Raw genomic sequence first — 12,136 nt, 5'->3', positions numbered from 1 at the left:
ATTTCCAATATATAAACTTCATTTCATTGTAATATATTTCCGAACTAACGCTATAAGCTGACCAGTACGTGTGCTTGAAAACAATCTTCAGGTTCGTTTCTCATAGAATCTAGCTTCTGCTTGCCACAGATTTGATTAAAACACTACATTTTCATCATACCCAGTAGAGTGTGGAAATTCTTTAGAATCACACCTAAATAGTATTGAAACCAGAATTAATATAATTTAAATAATCATATTTTACCTCCAAGCGAACTAGCTTCCACACATACGGATCTCGGCTAATGAAAACAAACTGAAAGCCACAGTTCTTTTTACAGTGACAGCTGATGTCATATCTCCAGGAGAGAGGCTAATTCTTAAGGAGCTTATCCCAAATTTATAGACTTAAATTCCTGCTAAACGTTTGTATCAAAAGCAGTTATTTAAAGCACTGTGATATAAATTACTATGTAATATCATAACTGCATTACTTGCAAGCTCATTACACACACAAAAAAAATGCAGAGTAGCCCCACTCCCTGACATCCCTGGTGGGCTAGTGGTGTATTCAAAGCAGGTGTGATCCTCAGATGCTCTTGCCCATGTCAGCTCTACTCTCAAAATGGCTGCTGTGAGGACTTCCGGCGGAGCTGCTGGCCAAAATGGCCGCCACAAGCTGAGCTCCGCAAAGTCGCGATCGGGGATCCTCAATTTATCCCCCTTTAACGCCCCGAAACCTAGCACAACTCAGCGCCACAACAGCAAGGCACGCGCTGAAAGCAGATCAGCGTAGTGGACAAGGGAAAGCGGCGAAGTTGAGAGTGCGGAGAGCCGAAGTTGTATACCGCCCTTCCCCCGCGTCGCGGCGTGCTACCACGAGCCGGAGAAGTGGGAAGGCCGAAGTTCGCACGCGATCGGGACGGAGAAGAACAGCGGAACTGATTGAGTCCTGCAAAAGGCACAATAAAATAAGCAGGAGCGCCCTAGCAATTAGCCACGACACAGGCTGCCGAGTGAAGAAGGGGCAAGGGAGCTAGAATTGCTGCAGGCAACAGGTAGAAGGCGGTTTATAGGCCTGCATACAGAGGCCAAAAGCAGCACATGCTCTTCACAGACACCCGGCAGACTCAACATCGGGTAAGACATTAAAAGTATACAACAGAGCTTGATGTAAAGAAGCCAGAAGCCAGTAATATTAAGAGGAAAAGAAAAAAAAAAACCAAAAACGGCTATTGGCCCTAGAAATATATGAGAAGCTTTTCCTACTTCAAGACATTAAAATAAGATCTTAAATTTTAAGAGATACAGACGATTGTTTAGAGCAAAAAGATTAAACGCTCGGGAAACAGGAACGGAGATCCAAAGACCTCTGGGGACAGAATACAAACCATCTCTGTGTATGGCTACCCGCAGCTCAAAAAAAGAACCGGAAAAATCCAGAGGGGGAGGCACAAAGATGGCGGAGAAAATCTCCCCCGCATCTCCTTCAGTGAGCTCGGTTTGGGCCTCAGAAATAGTAACAGAGGTCAAAATGGCAGTAGAAGAAACAATGAGCCAACAACTTCAACAGATACTGGACAAGCTGGATGGAATGGATCAGCGGTTTACGACCTTCACGAAAGACTTTCAAGAGGTCCAGCAACGGTTGGGGGAAGTAGAAACAACAACGCAGGAATCATCAAGGACCATACAACATCTCCAAAAAACAGTAACGGTGCTGGAAGAAAAAGTAGATGATCTAGAGAACCGCTCTAGAAGAAACAACTTAAGAATGGTAGGAATACCTGAATCAATAAAAGATGGAGAGCTCAGGGAATTTCTTGAAACCTGGCTGGAGAAGATTTTTAACAACCAAAGCACGCAGGGCCGCTCAAGATTGAACGGGCACATCGGCTGGGAGCCAGAAAAGCAACCTCAGATAGACCTAGAGTGGTCATACTGAAACTGCTCCATTATCAGCACAAGATGGACATATTAACAGCTCTCAGGAAAGGAGAAAAGCTGGAGATAGAGGGACATAAGATACTGTGCTTTCAAGATTACTCTACTAAAGTCTCTTTACAACGAAAGCAATATTCACAGGTATGTGGACGCCTTCATAAATTACAAATACGTTTCAGCCTATTATATCCGGCAAAACTGCGAATCCAGCACAATGGCGGAGTGAAATTTTGTGACACTGTGGAAGCGGCACAAACGCTGGTTGATCAACTGGAAAGAGACAGATCGAGCCCATCCAAAAATAAATAGTCTCAGCCGGAGGTGAGCGAAGACAAGAGAGGGACAGAAGACACAGTGTAAACCTGTGGTGTTAATTTTGCATGGCTGTGTGCGAGGGATGGGGTGGTAAATGTTACATAGAAAATATTGTATAACAAAAAGGGGACAAGTAACATAAAGTTGAGAATTAATTGTCAGTGAGGATCCTTGATCGCTGACACGGAGGTTGAGCACCATTGGTGCACTTAGGAGTAAGGGAAGGGGGATAAGTCAGGGGAAGGGTGGGGTAGGGATGGGAAGAAGGGGGCTTACATTAAGTAACTGGAACTTCATGGTACAACAGGTAGAACAACAAATAAGTAGCAGCCTAACACCTGGAGATTTAAAAAACAGAGTGATGGGTAAAGGTAAGCGAGGGGGGTACAGGCTGGGATGCCTCCTTTGCCCATTGAGAGCGGGAAATACTTCAGTTTATCATCAAATAGAAGATGTCACGTAATGGCACTTAAAATAGTGACGTGGAATGTGGGTGGTATCTCTTCACCGATTAAACGGCAGAAGATATTACAAGCACTCCATAAACAAAAGGTTTCTATAGCCTTATTGCAAGAAACGCACTTGAATGCTAGAGAACATGAGAAACTTCATAGATGGTGGGTGGGTTCCTACTATGAATCCCCGGCGCAGGCCAAAAAAGCAGGAGTCATAATATTGATCAGGAAGGGGATCCGTGTTCTGACTCATAAAGTTATAACAGATACAGAGGGAAGATTTGTGATAGCACATCTAACAATAGAGCGTCAACCAGTAGTACTGTGTAATCTGTATGCCCCTAATACATATAACAAGGCTTTCCATAAGAAGCTCCTACGACATCTGTCGGGGTTTGATGGGCTCCCGCTATTGGTAGGAGGTGATTTTAATGCAGTAGATGACCCTAGTATAGACAGGTCGCACGGAGAGAAGAAGGGGACAGGAGCGGACTCACGGGGAATCAGAACACTTAGTGAAGTGCTGGACATGGTGGATGTGTGGAGGACTATGCACCCAGTAGAACGAGACTACACTCATTTATCTCGGGCGCACGACACCATGTCCCGCATTGACTATATCATCATATCACGAGATCTGTTTACAAGGATTCAAGAGTCTGAAATAGGTCCCATAAAAATTTCAGATCACGCGATGGTAGCTATTACTTTGGGGCCCTTAAGTATAGACCCAAGTCACTTCCAATGGAAATTTCCAACCAGATTATACAGAGACAAAATATTCCGGGAATATATACTACAAAAATACAAGCAGTTCCAAGAAAACAATCAGGAACATAGATCCACCCCAATATTGTTCTGGGAGGCGGCCAAAGCTGTACTACGGGGGGAGATAATAGCATATACGAGCCATCAAAAAAAGACAAGGGACAAGGAGATGCAGAGGCTGGAAAAAGAGGTAACAAGGTTGAGGAGAGCTTACGGACAAAGTCATTCCATACAGTTAAAAGCTCAACTCCTAGAGCTACAACAGACTTTAAACGAAAAGATTCAGCAACAGGCCCAGAAAAATTATATATATTATAGATATCAGTTATATAAATATGCCAACAAAAATAGCAGGATGTTAGCACATCTAGCAAAGCCAAGACAAGGACCTTCTAAAATAGCTGCTTTATATACTTCAGATGGCACATTAGTGAACGAGGATGCCCAAATAAATAAAGTACTATTAGGGTTTTATAAAGGCCTATATTCAGCCCCAGATCCTCCCCCGTTGGATAGCAAGCTGTATTTCAGTAGCCAAGAGGTACTGCGCGTAGACCAGAGGAGCTTGGATATGTTAAATGCCTCCATTACGGAAGGAGAGGTGTCCTGGGCAATACAGCAAAGTCCATTGGGAAAGGCCTCGGGCCCAGATGGCTACAGAGGGGAATTTTATAAAATGTTGAGAGAGGAGGTGGTACCATCTTTGACAGATATGTTTAATGCTATAGTGAAGGAGCAACAAATGCCTGCATCACTACGTCTGGCGCAGATCATAGTATTACCTAAGCTAGGGAGAGATGCAATGAAACCAGAGGCATATAGACCGATTTCATTGCTCAATTATGAAGCTAAGCTTTATGCTAAGGTCCTAGCAAATCGCCTCTCTAGGATATTGCCAGATATTATAGAGGAATCTCAAGTGGGCTTTGTACAGGGTAGGAATACTACGAAAAACGTGCGAAAGATAATTACAACATTAGAAGCCGTGTCAAATCAAACCATACCATCAGTGTTAGTCAGTTTTGATGCCGAGAAGGCTTTTGACAGGGTGGTCTGGGATTTTTTATTTGGTACATTAGAAGCCTATGGGATGTGGGTTTTTTCAAGAGGCAATAAGGGCGCTTTACTATCTACCACAAGCCCAGATATGGGCCAATGGTATAATGTCTACCCCTTTCTCTATATGTCGGGGCACTAGACAGGGGTGTCCATTGTCGCCTTTACTGTTCGTTTTAACATTAGACCCCCTAATAAGAGATATCCTGCGGACACCAGACATACAAGGAGTTACAATTGGCGCTAACACTTTTAAAATTGCAGCTTTCGCTGATGACTTGTTAGTTCATGTGACCCACCCTAACACCTCACTGCCGGCCCTTTTGGAATGTATGGAAGAATATGGAGATTTTTCTGGCTTCAGATTAAATTTAGAGAAGTCGGAAGCTTTAAATGGACAGGAGTTACCAGAAGGGGATTGGCGTGAAAGGGTTCCATTAAAATGGGCAGAAGAATCTTTTCGCTACTTAGGAGTGAGACTATCCATGGATATTTCCAAATTATACCATCTGAATGTAGAGAAGTTGATACAGGATACAGGCCGCACTTTAGAGCAGTGGAATCACTTGCCTTTATCACTGATGGGTAGAATAAGTATATTCAAAATGATTATATTCCCAAGATGGCTGTATACCCTACAAGTCATGCCAATACACTTACTACGTAAAGATATACGAAAATTGAATAGGATATGTAGGAAGTTTCTCTGGGGGGGGGGGGGGAAATCTAAGATGCGTATAGAATATCTCTATGATAAATGGGAACAGGGAGGATTGGGACTACCCAATATCCGACGGTATAACCAAGCATGTCTCCTGAGACATCTTCGGGATTGGATATTGGATACGGAACAATTTACCCCGCTAAGATGGGAGCAAGCATTATATGCACCCTGGCACATAAATTTCTTGTTACAGGCCCAAACCAAAGAGCTACCACCAATGTGTAAGAAAAGTATATTGTTACACCCCCTAAGACAGATTTGGCGCTTTCTTATGACAGTTTGGAATCAACACCCAAACATTAGTGATCAGCTTCCACTTCGGGGAAATGGAGGTTTTCTGCCTGGACTGGAAGCTCGGATATTTAAGAGCTGGTCAGACATGGGAATCACTCTAATTGAACATATAGCAAATGAAGAGGGAAGATTATACACATTTACAGACCTGCAGCAGAGACTGTCTTTAACCAACACAGATTACTTTACATATAGACAGTTACATCATTACTGGCATAGCTTAGACCAAGAGGCATTGGGCTCAAAATTGGGACAAAAACTGCGAGATTTTTTAAAAGGGGATGCACGTGGCCAGGTGTCTATATCCAGTTTGCATCGGGCGCTGCTGTCGCTCTGCCAGCCCCGAAACTATAAAGCATTAACAGAGGCATGGAGCAAAGATTTGGGGTATGAATTGAAAGGGGTAAATTTTGCAAAATTGATAAAAGATATCCCAAAACAAGTGGGTGGGGCGGAGCTGCAGGAGAGTCAATATAGAATAATACACAGGGGATACATAGCACAGACACAAGCAGCAAGAGCCGGTTGGGCACCGGAGGCGCAGTGTGTAAAATGCAGACGAGGGAGAAATACATTGTTGCATGCATTTTGGAGTTGTGTAAAGGTGAAAATCTTTTGGAAAAGGCTCCATAATTATTTGGAGACTATAGTAGGGTACAGGTTAATCCCTTCTTGGAGAGGGGTGGTATTAAATAAAAGGGGAGCCTACGAACTTTCAGATAAGAACGCGGATCTCCTGCTGGGTAAGGCGTATGCAGTGGGGAAAAAATGCATATTGAGACATTGGATGCAAGAGGAACCACCCACCATCTGGTTTTGGAGGAATAAATTTCATGAGTTGATGCTATGGGAGGCTAGAGCAGCACGAGGTACCCCAAAGAAAAGAAAAGCATTCATTTCCATTTGGAATAGATACTTGCAACAAATCTCTCATAAAGCACGAAGTGCAGTGCTCAATAATCTGACTGAGCCATGAGATAGAAGGAGAGAGAGGCTAAAAATTTAAGGTATTGGAGGGGTTAGTGGAGTATGCATAGTTTGAGTAGACCGCCTTAGAAATGGGGGAAAGTGCCAAAGGAATTCGGTCACATTCACCTACACTCTGATAAGTATACTGAGGGGAGAGGGAGAGGGATGCCATGAAGTTAAAAGTTGGATTAAGAGGAGGGAGGGAGGTGGGGGTGGGAGGGAGGGGACATAGTTTTGAAAAAGGTAAGATACTATGTAAATTGAAGGGTTACATGCCATAATAGCTTGGGGAAAAATTTTGATTGAAGAAAAACATTCAGCAGTCTCGTCGGTAAACATTGTTGAGACTTAAATGAGGTAATAAAATACAGAGCAATCACGAGACACAGTAATTGGAGTTTAATATGGAAGTTTATGGGTTAAGATAGAATTATCTGTTATCAAACTTTTACTGTATAACAAAGAATTGCAAATAATGCATCTTCATTCATAACAATAGTTAAAACATAAAAAGTAAATATAGAATAGGGTCTGGGGGGAGGGAGGGATAATGTTGTATTCCAAAATGGGATGGCTGTACGCAATGTTGCATGGTTGAAGTGCTGCTCCACTGAGTTTTGTATAATTATTCTGAGAATGTTATGTTTAGGTGGATTGGTACTTTTGGAGATGTCATCAATAAAAACGGTTGTAAATGACAAGTAGAGGGGAAAGAGGGAGGGTTGGGGGGGTTGGGAGAAACTGTCAAAAAGATTGATGATGGACTTTATCATTGTATTTCTATTTTGAAAGTTGGCTGGTGGCATTTAAGTTTCTGCCAGATATTGGATGTAGTTATCTTTGTCATCAATAAAAATGTTGAAATATAAAATGGCTGCTGTGATCTCTTGCGGCAATCTCACAAAATTGCCCTTAGAGGTCATGACAGCCATTTTGAGAGCAGAGTCAGCATGGCAAGGAGCGACTGGGGATCACTTCTGCCCTGACTACACCCCTAGACGGCCAGGATTGCAAGATTCACCTGAGAGGAGCACCTACAGTTGGGCAGGAGACAGACAAAACAGCACAAATTTTCTACTTCCATCAAAAACACAGTTTTGACTGAAACTGGGCAGAAAAGGGATTTTACGCTAGTTCAGCACCAAAACTGAAATTGAAATTTGGTCGGCCTCTAATGCAACATATTCTATACTTTAAATGTGAAAAAAAATTAATTCTAGAATTATTTAAGAATATGAAACCAAATGCTGTAATTTGAAAAAGTCTTCCCGCCTGTTGAATTAGTAGTTGGTGGAAGCCATATGTGTCTACCAACTTAGCACAGCTTTTGACTCCTGAGGATGGTGCAGGTTTTGTCCATTTTTTTGGCAGAACAGTTCAGGTTGGCTCAGGATAAGCTATGGACTGCAAGTCATGCCATGGATTCAAGTCTGACCTCTTACTGGACCACACAAGGATGTTTACTTTCTTTGTGCTGAACGACTCCATTGTTGCTTTTGCTTTGTGCTTTCAATCACTATCCTGCTGAAAGGCGAATCTTCTTCCCTGCTCTAGGTCTGTGGTAAGTTGGACCAGGGAAAAGAGGTATCAAGAGTACACCAATCAAACCACTGGACCAGGTTTGGGAATGACTGCCATAAGTGATGCCATACTAGGATAGACTGAAGGCCCATCAAGCCCGGTATCCTGTTTCCAACAGTGGTCAAGCCAGGTCACAAATGCCTGGCAAGATCGCAAAAGAGTAAAACAGATTTTATGCTGCTTATCCTAGAAATATCAATAAAAAAATAACGCAAAAATAGCAGTGCTCCACCTTATTATAATTGAAAAATACACAACAAACTGCAGGAGGAGCAGCTATTACTCAATACACCTTGTACTGTTTACTAAGGGGTCGTCTCATACATTGGCATTCTATATCATGCCTCTATTGAGCCTCTGCTTTTGTGACTCTATAATCATAGACTGCCCCCAGCCTCCGATAGTGCACTCAACTTGCTTACTATAAATGTCCTTTAGTGTATAAACTTATCTGTGCAACAATTCATTTATGTCTTTCTTTTTGTATATTTTTATAATGCACTGTCGCTTAAATTCTGAGCTGCAGACAAACTGCAGCACTGGTGTAATGAGCTTAATCTAGTACAGAAGCAATTGACTTATCTGTGTCTTGCTGAAAGCGTCTAGCTTCTTTGAAGTCATTAGATCATGCTGTGACTTTAAACATCCTGCACTTCAAGGATCTCGCTTGTCCGCATTCCGGTAAATCTCCGGTATCCGTCTTATCCCGACAGGAGCCTGTTTCGCATTATACCGCTTTGTCAAGAAAGCCCTTTCTGTCTGCACCGGTCGTTGTTGAAGTATATATACGTCTTCCCTTGACAAAGCGGTATAATGCGAAACAGGCTCCTGTCGGGATAAGACGGACACCGGAGATTCAACGGAATGCGGACAAGCGAGATCCTTGAAGTGCAGGATGTTTAAAGTCACAGCATGATCTAATGACTTCAAAGAAGCTAGACGCTTTCAGCAAGACACAGATAAGTCAATTGCTTCTGCACTAGATTAAGCTCATTATACCAGCGCTGCAGTTTGCAGCTCAGAATTTAAGTGACATGGACATTTATAGTAAGCAAGTTGAGTGCACTATCAGAGGCTGGGGGCAGCCTATGATTATAAAGAGTCACAAAAGCAGAGGCTCAATAGAGGCATGATATAGAATGCCAATGTGACGGTATGAGACGACCCCTTAGTAAACAGTACAAGGTGTATTGAGTAATAGCGGCTCCTCCTGCAGTTTGTTGTGTTCTTAGAAGGCGGGACACTGAGGGAACCCACGAGCACGAAGGGAAGGGAGACGTCGGCAGCGCTTTCACTGACTCTGTGACCGTCGAGCCTCGGAGGTAAAAAGTTTAAATGCCTTGGTGGTGCGGAGCTCAGGTAAGCGGCGAGGGTAAGCACTGCGGCGGCGCCCCCCCAGAGGTCGGTGCCCCCCTGTGGTGTTTACCCCGCTTACTGTATCGGCATGGCCCTGGTCCCCTTAGTAAACAGTACAAGGTGTATTGAGTAATAGCTGCTCCTCTTGCAGTTTGTTGTGTATCCTAGAAATAAGCAGTGGCTTTTCCCGAGTCTAATGGCTTATGGACTTTTAGGAAATTATCCAAACCTTTTTTTACCACATTCTCTGCCAGTGAATTCCAGAGTTTAATTACATGTTGAGTGAAGAAATATTTTCTCCAGTTCGTTTTAAATTTACTACTTAGTAGCTTCATTTCGTGCCCCCTAGTCCTATTTTTGGAAAGAGTAAACAAGCAATTGACGTCTACCCATTTCACTCCACTCAGTATTTTATAGACCTCTATCATACCTCACCTCAACTGTCTCTTCTCCAAACTGAAGAGACTTAGCTGCTTTAGTCATTCCATAGGGAAGTTGTCCCATCCCTTTTATGATTTTGTTGCCCCTGTCTGTACCTTTTCTAATTCCGCTTTATCTTTTTTGAGATGTGGTAACCAGAATTGCACACACTGTTTGAGGCACGGTCGCATCATGGAGTATTTTAAAGGAATGATATTTTTGTTTTTCATTTCTTTCCTAATTCCAAACATTCTATTTGCTTTCTTTGCTGCTGCTGAACAGAGGTTTTCAACATATCTCCAATGATGACACCTATATCATTTTCCTGGTTGGTGACTCCTAACGTGGAATCTTGCATCATGTAGCTATAGTTTGGGTTCCTCTTTCCTACATGCATCACTTTCCACTTCCTCACGTTAAATGTAACCTTCCATTTGAATGCCCAAATCTTGTAAGGTACTCTTGCAATTTTTCACAATCCTCTTGTGATTTAACAACTTTGAATAACTTTGTGTCATCAGCAAATTTAATTACCTCACTAGTTATTCCCACCTCTAGATCATTTATAAATATGTTAAAAAGCAGCGGTCTCAGCACAGACCCCTAGGGAACCCCATTATCTACCCTTCTCCATTGAGAATACTGACCATTTAACCCTACTGTCTGATTTGTATCTATTAATCAGTTCTTAATCTATAATAGGAAATTAGAGAGTCATGGGATAGGTAATTTCCTCTAGAGTCTTTCATGAGGTACTTTGACAAATGGCTTTTGAAAATCCAGAAACACAATATTGACTGGCACATGTTTATTCATCCCTTCAAAGAAATGTAGTAGATTGGTGAAAATGATAGAACTGGCAGTGCCCCAAAAGGGTAACACTAAATCCTTTTTAAGCCTTCTGTCAATCTGTACCTTTAATCAGTTTTATCTCAGAATTTTTCAGTGACTTTTGCTTCAAATTCATTTCATTCAACAGAAACAGTTTAGTTTCTGATCAAGAGTATGCCAATCGGCTCAACCACTGAGGTAGGACATAGATTATCTCTTTATGAGCCTTGTTAAAGTAGTTTTCAGAACTAGAGTTAAGCAGTGATAAAGGGTGTGAAGACTTGTGCAATCATGACTTTCTTAATTTTTGAATATTACTATAACAGTTCTTTCACATTGAAAGTGTAAGATGAGGTGTAGATTAGAGAAACAAATTCCAATTTAAAAAAAAATTTCAATTCAGGACACATTGGACAGCAGAACTATAAGAAATGTTCAAAGTTATGAAGATTTTACAAGGCACTGTTACAAAGATAGTACCAGATATGTAATTCCATATGTAGTGCCTTTAGAATGCTAGGGTGAATTCTGTCGAGTCCTGCTAAGTTGTTGCTGTTTAGTTTAATTTAGCATCCCTTGTTAATGGTTTGCTTCAGTTGATCTGAGTCATTACCTTCTGGTTATGGACTTGCAATGAAGAGCAAAGCAAATAATTTAGTTTTTCTGCTGTGGATTTATCCTCCGTGAGTGACACTTTATCTTATGGCCATCTAATGGACCCACTGACTTCCCTGAAAATAGCTTGTGTTTTTTGTATGTACTTAAATACTTTTATTAGGTTTTTTTTCTTCTTTGGCAAACCTGTTCTCTAATTCTCTTTTGGCCTGCCTTATTAATTTTTATATCTAAATTCCAAGTGCTCATATTTCTTTCCTCTTTTCCTCATTAGGGTCTACTTATGTTTTTAAATGATGCCTTTATGGACTTAATAGCCTTTCACAGAACCATTTAGCCATGCTGTCAGACATGTTATCATTGTTTTACTTGTGGGATGCTTTTCCATAAAGAGAAAAAAAAAATGAAATCATGCTTCTGGGTGATGATATCTGACAGTATTGAGGATAGAAGTGGCCCTAACTTTGAAGTTAAACTTTTCCATTCTGTGGTGGTATGTATGTGCTGTTTGCTGCACTTGACCAGGGATTGTGTGAGGTCCTCCTCCTCTTTTCTAGGGTGTGAACAGGATGAGTCCACACAAGTTACTAATTCTTTGCGAGCTTCCTTTTGGAAACATAGGTTTTCACTTAGGTTGTCTGTTTTTTTTTTTTTTTTTTTGGGGGGGGGGGGTTCTCCTTTAGTTCTGTTAGGTTTTGATACATTTTTTTTAGCAGGTACAACACTTTCTTTTAAATACTGAAGCTGGAATCAAGGAAGGAATGGCTGAAACACATTTGCCGTTCTCAAGGTACCCAGCGTGCAGTGAAATCCTTTCTTAGAAGAATGC

This window comes from Microcaecilia unicolor, chromosome 2 (assembly GCF_901765095.1).
Source record: "Microcaecilia unicolor chromosome 2, aMicUni1.1, whole genome shotgun sequence".
Taxonomy (NCBI): domain Eukaryota; kingdom Metazoa; phylum Chordata; class Amphibia; order Gymnophiona; family Siphonopidae; genus Microcaecilia; species Microcaecilia unicolor.
Note: the sequence above shows the minus strand (reverse complement) of the source record.